General features: G+C 37.3%; 1 long non-coding RNA gene across 1 annotated transcript in view; it reads right to left on the bottom strand.

The window, feature by feature from the left end:
- LOC308196643 overlaps positions 1-22768 on the bottom strand; it is a 69760-nt gene extending 46992 nt beyond the window's left edge. The window contains exons 1-2 of the long non-coding RNA XR_013952318.1: positions 22710-22768; positions 9182-9319 (exon numbers count right to left, since the gene is read on the bottom strand). This is a non-coding gene — a long non-coding RNA (uncharacterized lncRNA). The remainder of the gene's footprint in view (positions 1-9181; positions 9320-22709) is intronic.
- Positions 22769-25156: the final 2388 nt, after the last annotated feature.

Below are 25156 nucleotides of genomic sequence, written 5' to 3'. Positions count from 1 at the left end.
GACATTATCCAAAGGTTTGATGGTTCCCATATTTAGACATAACAGATTCTCTTGTTAGTGTGGTATCTCAATCCTTCATACTCATTTTTAGGTGAGAGCCCAATGGGTCAGTGCCAGCAAGCATGCTAGTGCTTGTTCACCGGAATCCGTAGTGCTGGCGAATATTTCACTGCAACTCTACTTAAGGGTCTCAAGTGTATTTCAGCATACTCAGGGTATTAGAGCTTTATATCATTTGAAAGAATCCTTTATTTTTAGTGCTAAATCAACAAAGCTGTTAGTGTCGTTTTCAGTCAGACTGTCATCTACTGGGAATTCAAAATTACACTCAGCTGCAAACTATTGACACTCCTCTTAACAAAAAAATGTTTTTAATAAATCTTTACATTAGCCTATGAGATTAAAAAAAATCTTTACCATGAAATATACAAGTGTATAAGTGTTTTATGAAAGTTTTATTAACTTTACAAAAGAAGAATTGGCAGTGAACCATGAACATCCTGTACTCCTAACACGTGGTTATAAATTACACGTTCTTTCCAATAACATCTGAAAAAGAGACTGTAATTTAAATTTCAAAACCACTTGGCATACCTACTATATAGTGCTGACATGAAGTACAGGGAGGATCTGGAGAGACTCAAACAAAGAGTGAAAATATAAAGACATCCTTAGCTAAAAAGCTGCTGATGAATACAATTCCTTTCCAGCTGGACAGGGATCAAGTACTTGCTTGTCATATCATTCAATGCACTGTTCAATCAGGGATTCTTCCTTTCAACAGAAAGAAAACTTAAGTGCTGCTAATCATCCCTTGTAGAACTTTATCTTGCAGATACCTTCTTTATGTCAGGATTTCTCAATGACCATTGCCAACAGTAGAAGGATCAAAGTTGTTATTAAACAAAAATGCAAACATGCCTTCACTGATGGGGAAAAGCAGTTATCTTGTATTCTTGCATACAAGATTTGCAGCTACTAGCAGCTTAATGATATTTAGTGAGAAGCAAAAAATAAAAGTAAAAAAAAAAACAACACACATGAAGACTATCAATAGAAAACACTTCTACTTTCCATTTCTAAATGAGTATGACTATCCAATTTAAAACAACTTGCTTATTCGGATTTCCAGTAGTAAGATATGTCACTTCATCCATTTAAAGTATGTAATTTAAAATCATAAAATATTAAAAACTGATGTTTTTCAAATAGACCTACTGTTTTTCATACCACAAACTATTCTCTGAAATGGTGTAGTATTTTCAAGTCTTATAAAATGCCTTTAATAGACAACGTATGTTTAGAAGAAAGGTAATTTTTTTTTTTTTTTCCAAGCAGATTGGGTAAGTAATCTCACGCAACTCATCCTCACAGTGCTGTCTGGATAAAACTGTTTTTCTGCCTTCCAGCAGTACGTAAAAACCCAGAGAGAAGTTAGCTGCCAGTGACTTGAATGGAACACAAGCCTAAGAAGAGAAAGCCAAGCCGCAAATGATCATGCAACATTAAGAATCCTTAAAGACCAGTCCTTAGCGTAAAGAAAACAAAAGAGTACTCAGAGAAGAGCAAGTGAGAAGAAGAAAAACAAACAAAAAATACCAACTACACAAGAAGTTGAGACAAAAAATGATACACCACTGACACATAGTTCTTGTGATTAAAACATGTAACAAGATCACCAACAACATTTTGTAAGAGCACATTTATCAATTTTGCTGAAATTTTAGTAATAACTAACTGCAGGTCTACTTTTGTAAAGGAAGGCTAAAAAAATCCAAAATGGTAGGTAAAAAGGACTTCATTTAGAAAACTTAGAACAGCTGTGGCAGGCAACTGTGTCTGAGTAGGATACAATTACACTTTCTCCAGCCCCATGGTGTGAAGCACTATGTTCTTAGAAATGTGAAACATCATCTGACATTTGAGAAAGTGTTAGGAGACAGGACTAGTTCACTGGACAGTCTGGGTTAGGTAGAAAAACAAATTATTCCTGAGAATTCTTTTGGGAAAAGTGATCAGCATGTAGTAACACCAGCCCAGAAGACCTAATCCTTGCTATGGTGCATCAGAAACTATGTTGAGAGCTGTGTCAAAATTCTAATTCATACATTAGATTTACAACAACCTGAATAGTAGCTACTGAAAAAACCTGGACAGCAACTGAAAATACTTCACGGGCATTTTTTTTTTTTCCTAAGCCTGTGTATATGGCTATGGACTTGCAATCCATAGAAAAATCAGAAATATTATTCCTAGCTGACTAGATTCTAATGAGGTAGAAAACTGAAGTGTAATCATCAAAACAGGTCTTGATGTTTATAGCCCAGCAAATAACTGAAACTCATACGCATTACTTATTCTGGAGAAGAAAAAAAATAGTTCAATTTCAAAGCAGCGTTAGAAATCCATGTTAATAAAAGTTGAAGATGACTGTTTTTTAGTCTGTAATAAATATTTTGTTCAACCTCAGAATTATTATTTTATTTCAGATTTAAAGTATTTTGTAGTCTTAAAGTAGTTTAAAACCAAAGACCATGTCTTTCAAATACTACAACAGACCCAGATCTTTCAAAGAGATCGATAAAATGTTTTGCATTGAAAATATTTTGGCTTGATTATTGTTTTGCTTAATGTTTCATAAAATAGGATGGCAAATTTTCATTTACACAAAAGTCTTAGGAACGTGTGATCTCTTTCTCAAATACTCACATTAAGGCAAGATTTATAGACTGAATATTCAGAAGATGTGATTCACAGAAGTGGATTTAGTAACAGAAATAGGTCATTCATTTTTTACACTGAGTTATAGGTCCAATAGAAATAAAACTGGATGTTAGTGTTGCTTTGATATAGTACCAAAATAATTTGTAATACTGAAACAAGCATGTATTTTCTATTTTTATTCAAATACACAGCTTAAAAAAAAAAAGTTGGAATTTTCTCAGAATACAATTCCTCTAGATTGCTAGTTGCAATGGTACTGCATTGTTCACCAGTAGTCTTCACAGCTGATGACATGGTTTCCCAATGCAAAGCTGATGGCCACAAAACCAACTGAAATGGCACCTATGCACAACAGTTGTTACACAACTGTTACACTTCTGAGTTGTGGTGCTAAAGCTCTCTGTGGACTACTCTGAGGTGGTTCAGGGAATTCATCTAGATTAGAAAGGGAATGAAAAACAAGGTACTGCAGTAATCGAGAAGAAGGAAGCACTGCTGAAGCTAAATAACTGTACCGTGGCTTCAGTCTGGCTGTCATTGTAGCTTTCTCTTTTTAAATCTGTCAAGAACTGCACTGAAACAATCAACACAGTTCATGCTGTCTACAGAGCTTTCATTAGAGAGCAATGACATTTAGGTTCTGCTAAGCTTCAAGGCAACGATTTGCAACTGCTTAAAGATGACACAACATATTGACTTTAATCTTTATTCCTATGATATTTACCACTTTATTTACCCTCGTTAGTAATTTTTTAAGAAAAACAGAATAAAGCTAAATACATAAATAAAACAGAACAAAGCATAACAATAACACATGATCTGAAATCTTTTCAACAAAAAGGGTTTTCATTTTTCAGGTGCTAAAAAAAATCTGCCCTTGACTGAAGACCTAGGAACCCTTGACCAAATAAATTAATTTTTCCAGTTCTGAGTAAGTGATGCTCTCTACAAAGTAGAACTTGCCCTTCTATGAAATGTGTTAAAGGAAAATGTCATCCATACAGCGAGAATGTTGAATTACAAGGGCATGATGTTAATCATAGCAGATATCAGTGCTATGGCATACCAAAAAATAAAAGAAGCAGAGACAAGGAGGAACACGTACCACAATTTAAAAATAGAACTCCCATGCTTACAGCAGGATGACACTAATGTATTAGATGCAAAGAACTTCTGGTAAGTGAACTCTAACAGTTATTATATAAAACACTATATAGAGTGCTACAAAAGCAAGTTGCTTAATATGAAAACAAAACCCTATTAGAAATCTGTGGCAGAATGACTACCTTTAAAAACAGGCCAGAAAGAACACCCCTAGCTTGAAATATTTGCATAATCCCACTACATTCAGTTGTGTGTCCTGTAGATGAATGATTATAGTAATTGCACTATGTGTTGCTTACACTATCCTTTGACACTGGCATATAACACAATACTGTTTAATGTTTTCATGGCTCAAATTTTAAGAATAGGGGAAGAAGGAAATAAAATGTTCCTGATGCTATGAACAAGATGCAAGTAGGGAATAAAAAAAAAAGATAGAAGCATTATTCATGGCTTGGTGACCTGACTAACAGTTCTACAGCTGGAAATTTAAAAATAAGAAAAATATTATTGTAGTATTTTTACTTAGAATTTAAGATTTTATTTTAGAAGATGTTGACTATCAACATCTACAGATAATTCTGTCCTCATTTACATGAAACTTACCTTATGAGATAAAAATCTCATCAAACTTAGCCTCATAGTAAAGGGGAAAGGGAAGTATGAGATATGGTCATAAAAGTCCTTAAGAAAATGCAAGGACTAGAAGGTGTCTATGATCTTTGGTTTCAAATTCAACCCTCAGCAAGAATTCTATCTCAGAGGAAATAACAGGTAAATGACAATGGTGTACCAGTATAAAAAAAAGCATGGAGTCATTACATAGTTTTGAACCCAGATGATCCAGAAATTTCCTAGCTGTGGAAAAAATAATAATAATTTAAATAATCACCATGTTGTATCTCAGAGTAATGACTCCTTCTTTAGGGATATACATTTTATATGTGAACTGAAAGACTGAAAGTGATGTGAAAGGAATGACAAGAATCACCTCTCAGTCTTAACAAGATGATTATGAAAAGAAAACATGGCAATATTCACGGATATTCACGGATACAGAAAATAGAGAATTTACAGTACCACAAGATAAGCTCACTTCCTAAACAACAACTGACTACTATTTATAAGAAACAGATAAGTAAGATTCTTGGGTGGAAAATTCCTCATCATGCAAGTTCACAAAAAAGCTGTTATAATACCTTAGCGGAAACATTCCAAGCAAGATTCTTTGCCATTCCCTATTTCTCTCTCTCTACAAGGGAAGTGTGACCTGGACTTCACTACGCAAATGGCAGTATCCATACAATGGATGATTTAAAACTGTTATAAAATTCTGAAAAAGATTTATATTCCATCTACAAGTAATTTGGGTTAGAAAGTTTTACCACTGTGGCCATTAATAGGGTTGTGAGATGTTACTGACCTGAGAAAAATCATTGTTTCAGAATCCTTCAAGGAAAGACTAAACCTCGGTAGCTTAGAAGTTGGTAACGTTTGTGTTCCAAAAGAAGAGTAGGTAAAGAGGGAAACAAGTCAGCTACAGCTGTTCTAGGTAGCCTGACAAAGCTGCTGCATAAAAATGCAAGCAAATAGTCTGGAGACTGTTCATGATCATTCTGTAAGGTTAATCGAGCTCATAACAATTTCTTGTAGGAAACTGGTTAGCACTTCATGTATCAACAAAGACTTTTAGCAGCTCTAAAGTACTTGTACTAAGTAGTAGATCACTCCTAGGTTTCAAAAGGTTGGGAATAAAACCCTACACTTCTACAGCACAAAGTGATAAAAAGGTTATTTGAAGACACCATTTGAAGACACCTTTACCTATTTATGTTTCTGTGTGACTGATTTTATAAGATTATGATAGTAACAAAAATTACCAACCTGAAATTCCAGGCAAGGCTGTACTAGCAAAGCAAATCACAGGCTAAGATTTATTACTCCTGACTATTTTAACACAAATTAATCAAAATTATTTATAGAAGTTCAGTTTTGCTTCCAAGATGCTTTTTATTTGTGATCACAATTATGGAGTCACACAGAAAAAATTCTAACATCTGTTATATACTATCACACAAATATTAGATCTGCTAAAGTTCTGAATAAGCAAGATTTTTTTTTTCCAAAGCACTGAGAATAGTTCTTAATACAAATAGAGAACAATAATACTGTAATTACAACCTCCTCTGATCAGTTAACTGTTTCAGGCTTTCTTTTGTCAACTTTACAATCCATGGTAAGAGCTTTCTATACTATTTTGTCTTACCATCTCTCTTCCAGCTGTACCTAGCATTGTTTATGCTCCTATCTTGAATATTCACTGCAGCTGTCAGAAGTACTTTTTTTCTTCCCTGTTCTTTCCAGGTGTTTTAAAACATTTTTTGAAAGATACTATTTTTATTTTCAGAACATCAAGAATTTGTAATTTTTTTTTGTAACCTTCTATCTCATCCTTATTTCTTCTGTTTATCCTAATCTGTCCATCTATTATTTCCATAGTAACTCTTGAGCACTCTTGCATATCTGACAGTGCTGAACATTAATAACAGAGTTTTACAAATATGTTTTGAGTTTCAGCTCAGAAGTGCACAGGTCCTAGACATCTATCATATCAAAAGAACAATATTCATCAACAATAAAGGGAAACTTTCGCACAGTGCCACTCTCTTTTCTTTGCAGAACAACTCAAAAGGCAACGAAGGGAGGAGACAAAACACTCTAAACAAAAGGCAAGTGTGACTGATATGGTTACTTCAAAAATACAGCGATAAAACTTTAAAGCAATACAGAAATATTCTAGAAGCGTACAGGTAGCTTGGAACCTTAGTGAAAACACTAATTCTGTTCTCCCACATTTTTACTGTAGTAATTTTATCTTAGATGTGTTTTGCATATGACATGGAGTAGGTTTTAATCAGTGGAGAATTTTTTGAGTATCATTTAAAAGTGAAATACAAAAATTAATTTTTTACTACTGTAAAAATAAAAATGCAATAATACTATGACTAACACTATCAGCTTCTCTTCTCCCTAACCTTAACAAGTTTATACAATTTAACCAAGAATAATCAAACTATTTATTTTTATTATAGATCATATTAATGGTGTTGATTCTACCATATTATTAATGTATAAGGAATTTTAACCTCATCAGCAAACCCATGTGAACCACAATTTGTATCCTATATTCTAGTTCCAGAAAGCTTAGTATACAAAGCATCACAAAAGCTGCAACTAACTAGAAGAGTGGGACATTCATTTTAGGAGAGAAAATGTCCATTAAGTTAGAGAAGGGAAACAAACAAAACAAACAAAAACAACGAATAAATCACCAGGCTTGACAACGTTTCTTCTAATGAGAAATATCTGCTACTAAGAGGCCTGGAATGGAAACAAAAATGTTTCATCTTGTTTCCCATTATTATCTGGAAACAAACTAGGTTCAGAGCCTAGATAACATTGCCTACGATTTGAGTCAAATAAAATAAATTAGTTTTATCTTGTTTATGTCTCCTGCTACCATGAGGTTCTTCTGCTCTTGACAGTGTCAGAAAAGGCAAATATGCAGGGCAAGACGTGTCTCACATCCTACTAAAATTACTACTGGAAGAGTAGAAAACAGAGAGGAAGATGGTTGAAAAATAAACAGCAAAAGTACTAAATTAAAGCTTAAGGGGATTTTATGTAAGATCTAATCAGCAATTAGTATTTGCAGCTGTACAAATGGTTTGGTACCAGTAGACAAGTGAAACATCTTGATTTTATGTTAATTTTTCTTTGCAAATCTGTGTTTTTTTTCATAACATTGTGTCATGTACTTTAGAAGGTTTTGATTAAGCCTGTTTCAATGCATTTTCTCTGTATAAAATGATCCACAAATAATAATTCTTTTAAATTTGCAACATATTTGCATGTGGTCAAATTCTGAAAATGCATTATTGTGTTCAATACAGACTCAAGTTTGAACCCAGTATATTGAACACAAGTATGCATTGAAGATAAAGAACTTCTGTAATACAATGATTCAGCAACTTAAAATTGAAAAGGCAGATCAATAAGTTTTTAATGTTAAAGTACTGTTGGTTTTTTCCTTGTAAACAAAAAAAATCTGAATTGAGAACTGTTCCAGTAGTAGATCTACACTTAGAAATACAAGAGACATTTTAAATTAAAAATATACCAACTAAGTTTAGACATGCAAGCTTACCAGTAGGAAAAAGGGGTTTTATGTATTCAGTAGTGTGAAATTAGCACTTCAATTTTTTTTCTAAGAATTATAAATACAATTGAAAAAGACCTTCCTAAAAACTGCTAGGAATATTGCCAGCTCAAAAGAGTAGCCACTGTTATTAATCTATCTCCATCAAGTGCTGCTTCTGCTCCTTTTTGAACAGAAAATGTTATTATTTCATTTTGTTAACTTGCCATTGCTCTCCTTATCAAGGCACAGTTATACTGATAGGAAGGGAAAATAGAAGATCTACATATATATATGTATTTCCCCACACACACTTTTATGACAATTGCAACAGATTCCTCAGGAGAATATAAAAGGAAATGAGGGAAATATGTAATAAATGAAACAGCATTGTTACTTTAAGTAGGAAGGCAGTCTGAATATGCTTCTGAATATTTGGTGGAAAAGTCTATGGCATACCCCACTGATAAATACTCATTGCGTCAGCAAATCAAAAGAATTCTCAAATTCTTCTGTGTTTGCTTTAGTGACCTCTGGAATAAATGCCCTCTCAGAGCTCCTCAGCTAACATACTGGTTTCCACTAGCTCCAAAGGAAGAAAAGAATACTTTCCTGAATACTTCCATCATACTATTTTCTAAGATAAAAGTACAACTTTGAAGTACAGGGTGAGATGCATTCATTTATTTATTTATAAAACCTTATTACAACTTGAAGCGAGGTCTCCACTGGCAAAAATCATATACTATTTCCCTCCATTAATTCAAACTTGCAAGCAAATCAGTTAAGAAATGTAGAGAGAGAGAAAAAGACATTAAAAACTTAAAGTAAAACACCCTCTTGTCTTACTTCTGCTGCAAGCTTTAATTCCTGTAGATAGTATTCCCAAAGCCTGCTGGCCAGGGCAATTGACATATGCAGTGTTCTGCAGATGTAGCTGCAGTAACACAGCTGGACATAATGCTCTATGCATCTGGTGCACAGATGTTTGATTGTGTCTTTGGTAGCTAGCCAGATTTTGAATGATCCATTTAGTTCTTGGAGTGAAATTGAAAGAACAAGAGAACAGTCCACTGGTAGCAGTAATAATCCACATTTCTCTAACTGCCTTAACCACTTTCTATATTAGGCTGAGCCACAGTAATTTTCTCTTACCTTCTCAGAATTCAGGATCCAGAAGACACAACTGAGTTGGAATTAAACAGGCAAAAAATCAAAGCTCTGCTGAAGTTCTCTGCTATCCCAGAACTCTTGTTTTCAGCCACTTTTCAATAAGAGCTTGATCCAAAACTCCTTGGGAACAATGAAAAAAAGATAATGAGCTTTAGAACCAACCTTGAAAAAAGCGTGAAATGATTACTCAAGCTGAGCAATCTTTGCAGTGCTACCACTGCTAAATTCTGTCAGACACAATTCATCTTTCTTTAAGATGTATGCTCATCTCACCATGCATAAATTACCAACATTTTACCAGCATCTTCTTCAAAGTGGATCACGTTTTGATTTCATGCTGTTTTTACCTACGGGTTATCATTGGGTTTTGTAGTGAGCTAAATGCAGCATTCCAGAAATGTGTAGCCACATTAGAACATAAGGAATACTCGTAATCCTGATAAAACCCATGGTTCTCAATCTTTGAGCAGAATTCAAAATCATGTATAATTTTATACAAAGAAGGAGTAAACATACTTTAAAAAGACACACCTGTCTTTCTGGAAAACTTATGTGTCTCTTAACATCCATTCTTTATGAACCCAGCAAGGCACCTTATCCATGTGACAATGTTGCCACTCCAGTTGCAACTATCTTTCGTTTATTAAATAATTACAATGGTAATGGATATAATAATATCATGTTAAAGATATGCATTTTAAAAGATAGGCACATTGAGAGGAAATTCAAAGTGCAAAATCAAAAAGATGCATTTTCCTGACAATAAAAGTTATCGCTGCACTATCATTATCAAAAACACTAAGACAAAAAAAATATTTTCCATATGCATTTTATTTTTTATTTTCCATACTACAAATATTGGCAAAACAAACATTCCCGGACAACACTGATTTCAACAAAAATATAATTTTGGAAAATTATCATATTAAATATTTTTAACTAGATTTTATTAATACAGCTGGTCTTCTTCCTCACCCCATAAGCAGCACTAGGATCACTAGTGATATAACAATTACCCTGTTGTTACAAGTTTTTTTCAAGCTTTTGTTTTCTCTTTATATCACATTTCATTGTGTCAAACACGACAGAAAAAAAAGAAAACACCAAAAAACCTACTCAATAACTAAGTCCTAGTGTGAGCTCCATGCATTCACGGCTCACCTTGAAAACTGCTTCCGTTCCTGGCTATTCAGCTACATTGGCCAAAAAGAAAAGAAAGTTTGTACCTGAAGCAATACAGCTCACATATCTCACCTGTCTTTACTACTTCATGACCTGTATGCTGACAGTTGAATGATTAAATTTTGAGAAATCTTGAATTAAAAGTTGAGTCCTGGAACTTATGAATATGAGATATATCAGTTCTGAAATTCATTCAGCCCTCAGACTTTACAAGCAGTTGAAGAGCATGGTGGTGGTGACTTAAATATGTAACTTTATTTATGGATTTAACAGTCAGGAAAGCAATCTAAATGAGTGCACTGATAAACATACAAGGGGAGGGGGGGTTTGTGCAGAGGCGAACCTTTTCCTTTCCTTCTCGAGAACGTAAGACTGTGGTAATAAGCTTATAATTTATTTGAATATATTAAAAACAAACAAACAAAAAAACCTTCAGGCTTTAGATTAAGTTCTGAAGAAAACATTCCTCCTTTCACAATAAAACCAAACAGATAATTCCATTTGTGCTTCTTTGGTGGTTCTTGCTTAGGTTGCATCATCTAATTCAAACAGGTACCTACAGTACAAATCATGAGATACAACATATAAATGAGCAACGACAAGAAAGCTGCAGTAGCACATCAGCAGTTTGAATATTCCCCAAGTTTTACCTAACTGATTTGCAAAGATGAAAACTGAAATGCTTTATATACTTCCAGAGTGAGAACTGGCCCCACTGAAACATGCCATTATCTTAACCAGAAAAAGAATTTCACTGCACTAGCAACATAACCCAGTCCACTCGTGGTGCAGAATTCCAGACAATTTTTGCTTTCACCTGTTGCCTACTATTTTGTATTTTTAGTTTTTACAAATATTTACATCACAGGTTGTCAACAAGAAAAATTAAAAGTTTCCATACCAGGAAAGTATATGCAGGATTTCTTAGTTTGGAAAAAGAGGTAGCTGATGATAGAGGTCTATAGAAACATGAATTATGTGGAGCGCATGAGGAGGAAGCAATTATTTTCTATTTTACAAAACATAGGAATGAAGGAACACCCCCAGGAAATAATGGGGATAGCAGATTTAAATTAAGTCAGAGTGCTTTTCCATGCAGTATATAATATAATCATACTGTGAAACTCATTGCCATCTGATGTTGTAGAGGTCAAAAGAACAAACATTCAAAAATGAATTTAACAAGTTCATGGAGTATTAGTAGGTCAAGCAGTACTTCTGGCTCAGGGTGTTCCTCGATCACCGATCCATTTTTTTGTAGGATTCTACTGTTGGCTGCTCTTGGAGACAGAAGAATGATTAGACAGCCATGAACATAATGCTTTATGGGATTTCTTAGATAATGGTAGAAAGTTACAGGCATATTTTTGATTATTGTTGTCATTTCCTCAGAAGACCAAGAAACCTTTTAGGCACAGCAAATGCCTAAAAAAAAAAAGACACCCTTGGAGTATTTCATATATATATATATACACATACATACACACACACACACACATTTATAGAACATGATATTGAAAAAACAGTAACAACAAAAACTTCCTGTAAGTTTTATGTCCCACCCCCTCTGCACAAAATACGTTCAATTACTCTAAAATGAGCAACAGCACATTGTTGCAGTCTCCGGATCATTTGAGAGCTGTTCTTTTAAAGATATGGGAAACCTACCGAAATACCAGATGTTTAATCAATACTCTTAACATTCTGGAAGTCCAGAGTGTGAAAAGGAAACGTCAACTGAATTGCTCTGGAAAATCAGATCTTTTGATTTTCACCGTTGACAGTGAACAACATTGATGCACAGTAAAAAACTGACCTTTTTTTTTTAAAAAAAAAAAGTACAAATCTATGAACAAGACCTTCCCCATCTCCCTACCACAAAAATGTTCAAAAAAAAAAAAACCAGCCCCCAAACCCTAATCAAAAAACATTTTGCAGAGTTTCATTGGAGGTTTTGCCTGCAAGTTATAAAATATAATACAACTGATGACTTATTTCTTAGACTGACAAATCCTTAGAGGGGAATGTATTTTCAACTTCTGAAGGTGAAAAGCATTAACTTTTCAGGATTATCTTTGGAGTAATTTACAAAATATAACAATAGCGATAGCTAATAATAATGTATTTAAAATAAACTGTTTGAGAAATCTTGATTTGTATTATTATATAAAAACATTTTTGTTAATACTAAACTCCAGCATCATTTAATCATTAGCACTGTATTTTTATGTTGAAGACAAGAAGATTCTATTATACATATTTTAATTTATTATTATAGCATTTAACTACATGATAACCTCTTATGTTTACTAATAGAGGCCATATTGCAGTCTCTGACTTCAGATAGGTCAGCAGATGCTTTTTCAATTTCAGAACACACTCTCTTCAAAACATTTCTACATCAAGAATTTAATTCAGATGCTTCTCTGCTCCCTGAAACCATGCCCCATCGTGAGCATATATATTCTGTCCTGTAATATTGAAGCATAATTACTTCAGTCATTTGATACTTTCTTCTTCCATTGATAGCATATCAAATGATATCATGACAGATGTGCCTGAAGCACTAGAAATGTCTTTATTACATCTGCATGTAATCAGTATGGGGAGTAGAAAACATATTTCTCATTCAATACATCAAACATCCAGAAACTGAGGGACAGATGAAGAGCATGGATTTGGTGTGTCTTCTTGCTGTGCCTTTTTTAACCTGTTTGCATTTGAAATCTACATTATTAGCTTACAGCTGTGTATTGAAGTTGTTCGGCTTTGTTGATTAACAGACTTGAAAACACTGTTGGATGCTCTTAAGATCTCTAGTGAACTTGAACCTGTATAAACATATCCTTCTATGAAGGAAGGATATTAGAACTTTTTAAAATAAGTATTTGCTTAATACAGTTATGCATTTGTTTTCTCATTCCCATAGAAATCTCCAAAATATTTCTGCTTCCACTGAATTAGCATTTTAGCATTTTCCAAACTTTTTCTTTGAGAGTAGAAACAGGATGGTAACTCCTTTCTACTTCCACTCGTTCAGTGGAGTTACTGCAAGGAGCTGTAAGAAGGGTGCAATTGGTGCACAGTGGATTTGGCTCATTTTTTCAACATGTAATCACAATTTCAATACATTTTCATAGTTACTTTGAATCTTTAAAATGGGGTTCTTCACTGGCATCCCCTAAACACGTCAGCTGTCTCTAACTGTTGTAACAGTTTTTGTCAGGTACCTTTGAGGCAAGTCTGAAACAGGTTTAACAGAAACGTATAACAATTATTTAGTTACATCTATTTACATTTGCTCTTTAAAAAAGCCTACCATGACAAAACACTACTTGATGACAATTTTTCGGTTTAAGTCAGGCTAAATTTCAGTTCTTGTTTTTCATCTTCTTTTATTCTTTGTGGTTCTAGCTTTTTTATTTTTATTTTTTTAAGAAAAAGTCCAAAGCATTTTCAAGACAGATTAACAAGTCACCTAAATTCATCAGCCTAATTCAGAACTAGACCTAGTGCATAAATATTAAAACGAAAAAAGCTAGATCCAAAACCAGATTTGGCTATCGGAGTTGACACCCCAGTGCCTAAATCCTAGGCCATTTAATTCCTGTCAACTGTTGCCAAGTGCCTGCAGGGTCAAAAGTCCCTATGATGCCACCATTGTGGCTCTAAATAAAACCTGCTACTGAGAATGTTTATTCTGCCTACACTGTGGCTGTAATGTCTAGGTCTTGTAAGAATTCACCAAGTGGATATTCATCTAGCTACTTGGTTTGTGGGTTCTACTATGTTGGCATTCTCAGAGACTGCCCGTAGTTTTGTGAAGTATACATAGAGTATTAACTCTTTGTACCTGAACAAAACAGTGCGGTGAATACTTCCTCAGAACATAGGAAACATAGGGTTTCTAAGTCATACAATTACATCTCTATCTCGGAGTATGTAGCCTTATAGCCACTGCAGACTGCTCAGACTATGAAGGTACAGTTTACATGATGTTTAAATTTCTGATTTCCAGTTTATAATAATAGGTGAAATAATAATAGCAATAATAATAGGTGAAAGAAAGAACACACCACAGTCCACTGGTTAGGACAGTAATATTGTAGAGGCAGAAGCATCATGGGGTTGCAGTTCCTGCTCTCCAAAATATCTAAGTATTTTATATTAAGTATTCACCAAAGCAGCAGCTAGAGATTCACTCACCTGTCTACACACTAATATCCCACCCACTGGGTCATAAAGTTCCTTCTTGTTTACCTTTTCAGTCCAGTGAATATTTAATTATTTCATGGGAACAGAACATATTCCTCCTTTATAAGCAGATACTTAGGACACTCACATGGGAGTTGCAAAGTTAAACTCTGGCAGGAAGAGGGATATGCACCACAGCATCACACACATCTCATGTCACTGCTTCAGCCTGTCCAACCAAATGCTCCCCAAAATTAAAAATGAAATATTCAAGTCTATAAATACTGGGCTAGGAAAAAATGGAAATATTTTTCTAATGAAGAAACAATGCTTTCTCTCTAAAACCCTAGCCAATAAAAAAAAAAAAGAGAAAGATTATGACATCTAAGAGATAGTTAAATACAAAATAGGCACCTGCAGATACATGAAAAATAAACAGAAGTAATACAGGGTCTTCTAAAATTCAACTACAGGTCCAACTGGAAAACACTCAGGTTCTAGAAGACGGAACAACAGCTAGCCACCCTGAGCTTGTGTGAGTGCATTTGCCTGAAATCAGTCATGATCTGCACTTTCTAATCCTAAACTTGCTTACATCGCAGACTAAGGCTAAAGTTAAGAGTTGATGTACACCACAGCCCCAAAATGAACAAGACATTCACTTCTATGGACAACTACTCACAGTTTTCTTCATCAGAACTTCCAACTACAATAACTACTTTGGCTTTACAGCCTCTATCCCTAACCCTAGCCTTCCCTAAAGGCTGTGAACTGCATAATGACTGCAATTTAATAAATGGATTTTCATATCCATTGATTACCACTCACACTTTATGACTCCGGATGCAGCTGAAGTTGTCAACAGTACAAGCACAGAGACTGCAGTCTTGTTGAGCTCTAACTACCACACTTAAAAAATAAATAAAAAATTGCATGCTCTGGCATTTGAAAAATTAAGTGAAAAGTTGTATCTGTTGATGAAGCTTCTTCAGTTTGCCTTCAAAAATTCAAATATATACCCCTGTGCCCTTAACTCTCCCTAACTCTAATCCTCTCCACTACCCTCCTAATGGGAAAGAAAGAAATCACTGCACTGCAATTATGTGTCAGATATGCATATCTGACATCAAGACATCAATTTATTTAACAGAACCCTTCAAATTACTGCAATAACTCAGTTCTGCTGTTCTTCCACTAACAAACATAAGTTCCATTCTCAAAACTCAGCCTAAGCATCTGCAAAAAATAGCAATGAAGGCTGCAAAAAATGTTAGAATAAGTTATTTGAATCTTGCTATCTATACACAGTCATACTGAGGCACTGCTGAATAATGAGTCCATGTTCTGTAGCCCCAAGCTTTCTTAACCTGAGTCCTTACTGCCAGTTGCAGTCCTTAAATAATTACTAGGCACATCCCTCTTCTTTATGAGAGGTTCAAAACCCCTCCTAATACTATCACTGTAACCTGCCAGATCTTCTAAAATACAAATCCCCAAACCCCACCCTCAACTATGAAGGCACGACAGAGGGCAATGATCAACACTTATATTAGGAGATGGTAAGTCCTAAAAGATCAGTGGTTCCACTAGAAAGTAGAACACTGACTTCTATTTTAAGGGCACGTTTACCCTGACCAATTCTCATGAAGATAGACTATTTTGCTCTGTTATCAGCTTGCTTCAAATATGCTTGACACTACATTTGATTAGATAGCCTGGAATTTTTAAGTCCTTTTGAAAAGAAGGATATGAATCTACCCAGAAGAAAACTCATAACCTCTTTTTATAACTAGTTCTAAAGCTGTTTCAGTGAATTGGCATACCTGACTCAGTTCTTGTATTACACAACTGTGTCCAACACCCTCCCAGTGTGTGGTTACTACAGCCAAGTGTAAAGAGGATCAAATACAGTATAAAACAGACTAGCAGAATGAGCTGTATGCTCTGTACCAAAATTCAACATATTATGATACTACCCAGGGGACCCAAATTGATGGTCTAGTGACCAAGTCTTTCAGAAATAGACAAGAACCCACAACCCTCCCACTCACACCACTAATTTTAAACAGACTAGCTAGACAAAGGGTGACAAAAGAAAGTGCTATATATAAGATTTACAGATAGAGTATGGAAACAGAAAGAGACTTATTCAAATGCATCTGTTAAGTCAGTAGCCAAACCTGAGAGTGGATCCATATTTCTTATGCCTGTGTTTATAATAGAGGTCAAATCTAGTTTGATCCAGAAGACGTAACCTAACAAATCTATTGTCCTATTGTGTTCAAAGTCAGACTTCACTGTCTGTAGCTTGAGCAAGGCAGTAGCTAACAAGGGAACTTGGAGTTAAGAGCACAAAGTTCTCTTTTTTTCCATTACTGGGAATCAAATTCTGCTAACATTGAGAGTTAAGAAAATATTTCTCAGCTCATACTGCAGTTTACTTCACTATAATGGAGGGGAGGAGGTAATCTATAGCTCTGCTCTCAAAGGGGAAGTCATAGCTGTTAGCTGCAACTTCATAGCCAAAACTAAACAAAAACACAGGACTGCACTCCTCCCTTATGCCTATGGGAGGCAATAGCGAACAGCATCCCTTTCCCAGATGTGATGTGAATTTGCCACTTCAGCAATGAAGAAAAGGAGATATGTGCATTTGGCTTTGATTTCAGAGGAGAAGTGGCACCTAATGGCTCAGAAGCAATTAAGAGCATCTCTCAAACGTGACTCTTGGCTGCAGCTCAGCAGCTGTTCAAAGAGTAGAACTGAGCTGAATGAAGTGGACAAAGTTACCACTCACCCTGGGGCTTACGCAGGTAAAAGCTATAATCAGAGCTTTACTAATCTGAATACATAAGTTATAGAGCGCAAACCCAGGCTCTGTTGGGTTTAACAAACAGCGTAAATAGACCTTAAATCTCAGATTAGTATCTAAACCAGTTTCCTGCTGCCACATGAATACCTTGCAACATCAGTGACCAATCCCCAAAGAAACTCAGTGTGCCAACTTCATTATTTATCAATGAATCAAAGGCATTCAGCACCTTACAGGACTTGTGATTGGTAAGAAAGCTTTAGACTCTTTTTTCTTATCGTGACAAATTAGACTCTACAAAATTACAAAGAAGAAAACAGACCATCAGTCATTCAGTAATTATATGGTAACTGCAAGGCCATTTAGTTACTGTGGGATAAGCAATAGAATGCTTAATAATTTAACCAATTACCATTCATTATAATAGCCAGGTTGGCTTTTGATGATCCACAAGGGTCTCACCTGCCTCTTCACATACACAACATTTAGTGTTGCCATAGTAATTTTGTTCACACCTCTCCAGTTCAACTTCTGTCAGTCTTCAGTGTAAGGTCCTATTTCTGGAACTATCAAGAAAAAACTTACAAAATAGGTACAAATTATATAATGACCCACCAAAGGCCATTTTTATGGCACTTATCAACTCTGATGCATATTATTGCCTTATCCATGGTTCCAAAACTTGTTTTCAATACACTAATTTGACTGAAACATTTACAATACAAATAAGGAGGCATAGCTCTGCTGGCCACAAGACAGAAATCTATTGTGCGTACATTGTGGTGCATTAGAACGACTGAACAAGAATGTTTGCAATGTTACATATCAGCTAACCTGAGCATAATGAGTGTGCGCTTTTTTTTTTAATAGCTACAGTCATTATTGTCACATCGGGTGGATAAACATCTGCTTTCCTATAGAAAACAGCAGTTGAATTGCATTCAGAATTCTTAGAGTGAATCTATTAATCCTGACATAATATAGAAGTTTTGTTTTGTTCTTAGGAACACAGGAAAAAAAAATAGAGGAAATGAAGTCCGAAATAAAGTATTTGTACCCAAGTACACTGAGTCTTTCTACTGACTTTGATGGGCTTAGTATTACACACACTCAGGAAGAGACTTGTGAGAGATACAATGCTACAGGCTTGGGACAGAGTGGCTGGAAAGCTGTGCAGAGGAAAAGGATCTGGGGTGTTGGTTGACGCTCACCTGAACATGAGTTGTCAGCGTGCCCAGGTGGCCAAGAAAGCCAACGGCATCCTGGCTTGAATCAGGAATAGTGTAGCCACCATTGAAGTGACTGTCCCCCTGTACTCTACTCTGGTGTGGCTGCACATTGAGTACTGTGTTCAATTTTGGTCTCCTCACCATAAGAAAAGCATCAAGGTTCTGAAGCACGTCCAGAGAAGGGCTACAAAGCTGGTGAAGGGCCTGGAACACAAGTCCTGTGAGGAGCGGCTTAGGGAACTGGGGATGTTTAGTCTGGAGAAGAGGAGGCTCAGGGGAGACCTTATTGCTCTATACAACTCCCTAAAAGGATGGTGTGGGGAGCTGGGGGTCAGCCTCTTCTAGCAGATAACTAGTGATAGGACTATAGGAAATGGCCTCAAGTTGTGCCAGAGGAGGTTTAGGTTGGAAATGAGGAGACATTTCTTCTCAGAAAGAGTAGTCAGGCATTGGAATGGGTTGCCCAGGGATGGGGTGGAGTCACCATCCCAGGGGGTGTTCAAGCAAAGGTTGGACGTGCTGCTTAAGGACATGGTTTAGTGGGTGATATTGGTGGGTGATGGTTGGACTAGATGATCTTGGAAGTCTGTTCAAACCTTAATGAATCTATGACCATGCCAAAACAAAGCCAGATGCTTGTGTTTCCTGCAAAGGAATACAGCTTCTACAAGCTAGCAAAAATACCTCAAGAACAATCAGAACATCTTACATCATTCTTCATATCTGTGTTACACACTACAGCCATTTTGTGATCTTTTGTCCTCAAGATACCTCAGGAGGCACTGTGGACCTTTACTCACTGTATTCTTTAGTCTGTTCTGATCCAAATTCCTGTAAATTCAGTTCATGCAATACCTCCAATTTGTATGTGTTGCACAGTATCTTACCTACAAAGTTTAGAACAGCAGCTTGTACTGGAATACACTGTTGATACTCAGTAAAGAGCTAAAGCTGGAAAGAAGGCAGTTTGAAAGGGGACTAGGGAATGTGAAGAGAAAACTGGGAAACAAAACCTTTAAAACATAGAACAGCACAGGATCTCTCCCCACAAACTTATTTTGGCTTAAGAGATGCTAGCAGGTGGCAGATATGTGACTGCGTGGTCATCAGTCAGACCAGAACTTTTCCTAGAGTTCTTTAAATGAAGTGTCTCTCAGAGGAACTACAGAAAGTAATTAGGATAGGTACTTAAGCAAATGGACTGTTAATAACCAGATAGAGGTGATAAGCCTCCCAGGCCAGCTGGAGACCTGCTAGCAAAAGAGAAAAAGAGGAAGGAACAGAAGAGTAGAATCGTTTTTAGTATGAAAAAGAATTCTGTAAAATATTGGTTGATCCAGTTTCTACCAAAAATACTGTCATCAACAAGCAGTCTCATTGATGATTAAATCTGTTGGCTATCTTCAGTCTCCTATTTCTAACTTGCTAGCTGAAATAATACATAACTCATTTGTTTTGTTGTTCTAGAACGAATGATAAAATTATTTTTAAAGTTGATGCATGGTCTAACTTTCTTTCTAAATATCTTCTGTTCTCCACGGTATAGCTCTATTCTTTGACGGACTATAATTGCCATCAAAGGATATTTACCCAACACACCTTGTGGTGATTTCTCTAGTGGAAAAAGGCTTGGAAATATTAAATGTGGGAACACTGGGAAACTTTTTCAGTGCAATCCTTAACAGCAGTGGAGAGGGAAGATCATGATCTCATGAAATGAGATCATGAGATCCAGGCTCACATCATGAAATAGCAAAAATTGGAACTATACTACTACATTGTCTGGACAGTTCTAATGAATTACAAGAACATCCAGGACTGAATAGGGAATATCAAAGTAATTATAATATTTCTTCTTTGTACATGTTACTCTGGACAATGTGATTAAGATTTTGTGGTTCAGTTTCTATTATTATTAGGACTGAGAGGAGTGGGAAACAAAACCTAACCCTCTCCAACTTCTGACTACAGGAACCTACAGAAGCACCTACTACTGTTCATTGGGCAGCCCATAGACAAAATAGAGATCTCAAACACCTTTTTGCGCAAAGCAGGCTCCTTCTTTGCTCATTCTAAAGTAACTAGCTACAGTCCACGTAAGCCTTCATAACATACTGGCTTCAGACAGTCAGTTCTGCTGTCAACCTGCCAAAATACATTTGAGCAATGCAAAATACTTTACTAACCCCCACTCAAGAAGAGTAAATACAAGTTGAGGCCCACTGTATGAACTTCCAGTCAGTTTTATCTATGTATCTAGTTTCTGCACTTAATCTCCTTACTCGTTCTTTTTTCGTATGTCTCACTTTACATTCCATACCCTACTCAGAATGAAACATTTCTTTTAAAAAGCTCAGTGCTTCATTCTGCAAGATAATTCAAGGATTAATATATTATTTAGTTATTTTTAATTCCCTGCTTCTTCTCTGTAAGACATAACTGTTACTGAGAGAGCAATTACAAAGCAGTGTTGCTTATTACTGTTGCTCAATTCAATCACATCCAATGCACATTCTAAGTGGTTTCAGAACAGTAAAATTTATGCAAATACACAATGGGAATATTGTCAAGCTTGTGACCTTATTTTGAATTTCCAGGTCTGCCTCATACGTTAATGCTCTAACAACATCTGTACACTGCAACATGTAGCATCATTGACGATTAACCCCCTTTACCTTCAGTTCCTGAATATACAGAGGAAAAACTAGATTCAGATACTACTAAAATTAAAAAGTAAACCACTCAAAGATAGAAATGTACAGTACTAAAATATGTTGATTAATAGGAAAGACCAATAGAAATTTTTAATGCTACTGAAACTTTTTTTTTCTTTTTAAAATTGTCTTTTTCTTGAACAGAGTTAAGCTCTCTTAGCTGATACTCTCGAACGTATTCAACCCGATGCAGGCAACCAATATGCTGAACTGCAAATCAAGAGGCAAATCAAAACTTTTCAAAAGTTCCCAAAACATTGTCCCATAACAAAGTGTTAGACAAACTTTTGAACAGTCAGAAGTACCAAACAATGCAGAAAGATATTCTTTGACCAAGGAAGTAAAATAGTAAGAGAAACACAGATGCACAAATTTTCCTTTGATTATCACTGCAATTTTAAAGTACCTGTTGGAATTACATACGAGATGGTAAGGTTAATTCCATTAAAAACAACAAACAAGAAACATCTAACACTTCTGGATGCCATTATTGTTTTTAAATGTTAAGAACAATTCAACTAGTTCCAGCTTTTCCTACATTGTGTATGGGGCTGACTAACACAATGCAACCACAATGATATGTCACTTTGGAGATGAAGGGGTAGAGCTTCTGCCCCCTCATTAAATATACAGTAGACCAACATCCTTAGAAAGATTACTACAAAATGTTCTAGATCACAACAGCTTAACATATGAAGTTGAAGGCCAAAATACCTCCTTTGATATCCAAGGAGAAGAATCAAGATACCAATTTTTAATGACCTATAAGAGCATGAATTTCCAGGCTGCCTATATAATAGGAAAAATAAGGCTGAAAGAGATCGCTGGAGGTCATCTGCAAGCAGAGCTAACTTCAAAGGCTCATGGGCTTTAATGATACATGGGGTTGTTCTACCCCAGATAGAAGACTTCCATTTGCCTTTTTCAAATTTCAGTAAGGCTTTTGTCAGCCCATTTCTCCAGCCCGGTAAGGTTCCTCTGAATGGCAGCATTTACCTTCATCATAGCAATCACTCCCTTTAATTTCAGATTGGCCATGAACTTGACAAGAATACATTCCAGCCGGCTGTGCAGGTCACTGATGAGGTTACTAAAAAGCATCACGCCCCATTATCAGCCCAGATGAAAGCCACTCAGAACCAGCACCAATTAAGACTGAACTGCTGCCCACTAACATTTTACCCCACCAATCCACAGCAGTCCATGTCTCTCAAATATGGCTATAAGGATACTGTGCAAAACATGTCAAAGACTTTGATAAAACCATAATAAGTGATGCATAGTGCTCTTCTGATTTTCTGCAGATTTAATCATCATCTCAGAGAAGGCAGCAAGGTTGGTCAGAAATGACTTACCCCCTGATAATTCTACAGACTTACCGAACACCTTCTTGTCTTTCTTGTGCTTAGCTTCCATAAAGACTTCTGGTGTTATTTTCCAGTTTACAGATTCACAGATTCACAGATTCACAGATTTCTCTAGGTTGGAAGAGACCTCAAGATCATCGAGTCCAACCTCCGACCTAACACTAAGTACTCCACTAAACCATATCCCTAAGCTCTACATCTAAACGTCTTTTAAAGACCTCCAGGGATGGTGACTCCACCACCTCCCTGGGCAGCCTGTTCCAATGCTTAATAACCCTTTCGGTAAAGAAGTACTTCCTAACATCCAACCTAAAACTCCCCTGTCGCAACTTTAGCCCATTCCCCCTCGTCCTGTCACTAGGCACGTGGGAGAATAGACCAACCCCCACCTCTCTACAGCCTCCTTTCAGGTAACTGTAGAGAGCGATGAGGTCGCCCCTGAGCCTCCTCTTCTCCAGGCTGAACAAGCCCAGCTCCCTCAGCCGCTCCTCGTAAGACTTGTTCTCCAGACCCCTCACCAGCTTGGTCGCCCTTCTCTGGACTCGCTCGAGCACGTCCATGTCCTTCCTGTAGCGAGGGGCCCAAAACTGAACACAGTACTCGAGGTGCAGCCTCACCAGAGCCGAGTACAGGGGCACAATCACTTCCCTCGACCTGCTGGCCACACTGCTTCTTATACAGGCCAGGATGCCGTTGGCCTTCTTGGCCACCTGAGCACACTGCTGGCTCATATTCAGCCGACTATCCACCAATACTCCCAGGTCCTTCTCGGCCAGGCAGCTTTCCAGCCACTCATCTCCCAGCCTGTAGCTCTGCTTGGGGTTGTTGCAGCCCAGGTGCAGGACCCGGCACTTGGCCTTGTTGAACTTCATGCAGTTGACCTCAGCCCATCGCTCCAGCCTATCCAGATCCTCCTGCAGAGCCTTCCTGCCCTCGAGCAGATCGACACACGTACTTAGCTTGGTGTCATCTGCAAACTTACTGAGGGTGCACTGGACGCCCTCATCCAGATCATCGATAAAGATATTAAAGAGGACCGGCCCCAGTACCGAGCCCTGGGGGACTCCACTAGTGACCGGCCTCCAACCAGATTTGACTCCATTCACCACAACTCTCTGGGCCCGGCCATCCAGCCAGTTTCTAACCCAGCGAAGCGTACGCCAGTCCAAGCCACGAGCAGCCAGTTTCTTGAGGAGAATGTTGTGGGGAACGGTGTCAAAAGCCTTACTGAAGTCAAGGTAGACCACGTCCACAGCCTTTCCCTCATCCACCAAGCGCGTCACTTGGTCATAGAAGGAGATCAGGTTCGTCAAGCAGGACCTGCCTTTCATAAACCCATGCTGACTGGGCCTGATCGCCTGCTTGCCCTGCAAGTGCCGCGTGATGACCCTCAAGATAATCTGCTCCATGAGCTTCCCCGGCACTGAGGTCAAACTGACAGGCCTATAGTTCCCCGGGTCTGCCCTCCGGCCCTTCTTATAGATGGGCGTCACATTGGCTAGCCGCCAGTCAACCGGGACCTCCCCCGATAGCCAGGACTGCCGATAAATGATGGAAAGCGGCTCGGCCAGCTCCTCCGCCAGTTCTCGCAGTACCCTCGGGTGGATCCCATCAGGCCCCATCGACTTGCGCACATCCAAGCTCCGTAGCAGGTCGCCAACCATTTCCTCATGGATAGCGAAGGCCACATCCTGCTCCCCATCCCCTTCCACCAGCTCAGGGCACTGGGTGTCCGGAGAACAACCGGTATTGCCGCTAAAGACTGAGGCAAAGGCGGCATTAAGCACCTCAGCCTTTTCCTCATCCTTAGTAACTAGGTTTCCCCTCGCATCCAGTAGAGGATGGAGATTCTCCCTAGTCCTCCGTTTCGCGTTGATGTATTTGTAAAAGGATTTTTTGTTGTCTTTAACGGCAGTAGCCAGATTGAGCTCCAGATGAGCTTTGGCCTTTCTAATTTTCTCCCTGAAAGTTTAACCAGCCTCTTGTTTCTCAAATCTTTTTTCTTGCCTGTTTTTGAAAATAAGTCTAAGTCTTGGCTTCCGTAATTACATTCCCAAGTCTGCAGGCAGGTTTCTCTTTCACCATCTCTCTGCTTCCACCTCTCATACACTTCCTTTTTAAATTTCAGCCTGATCAGGAGTTGACTGTTCAATTAAGATGGCTTTCTGCCACACCTGCTGATTTTCCTGTCCACAGGAATAGGCCATTAACGTGCTTTGAGGTGGTTACTCCTGACAATCAACCAAATTCTCTGCCCTGAAGAACAGCCTTGCATGGGACCTCACATTTCAGTTCCTCAAATAAGCTGAAGCACTGGTGGAATACAGGGTTTTTATTCTGCTACTTACCTTCATCACTTCCCTCTGGGTCTTACGTTCCACCATTTCCTGGCCACTGCAGCAAAGACTGCCACTGACTGTATCTCAACTAGTTGTTTATTCATGAGAAGCAAACCTAAC

Source organism: Anser brachyrhynchus, assembly GCF_964034855.1.
Source record: "Anser brachyrhynchus genome assembly, chromosome: 5".
NCBI classification, from domain to species: domain Eukaryota; kingdom Metazoa; phylum Chordata; class Aves; order Anseriformes; family Anatidae; genus Anser; species Anser brachyrhynchus.
The sequence above is the reverse complement of the archived record's forward strand: the minus strand, read 5'-3'. Positions and strand labels throughout refer to the sequence as shown.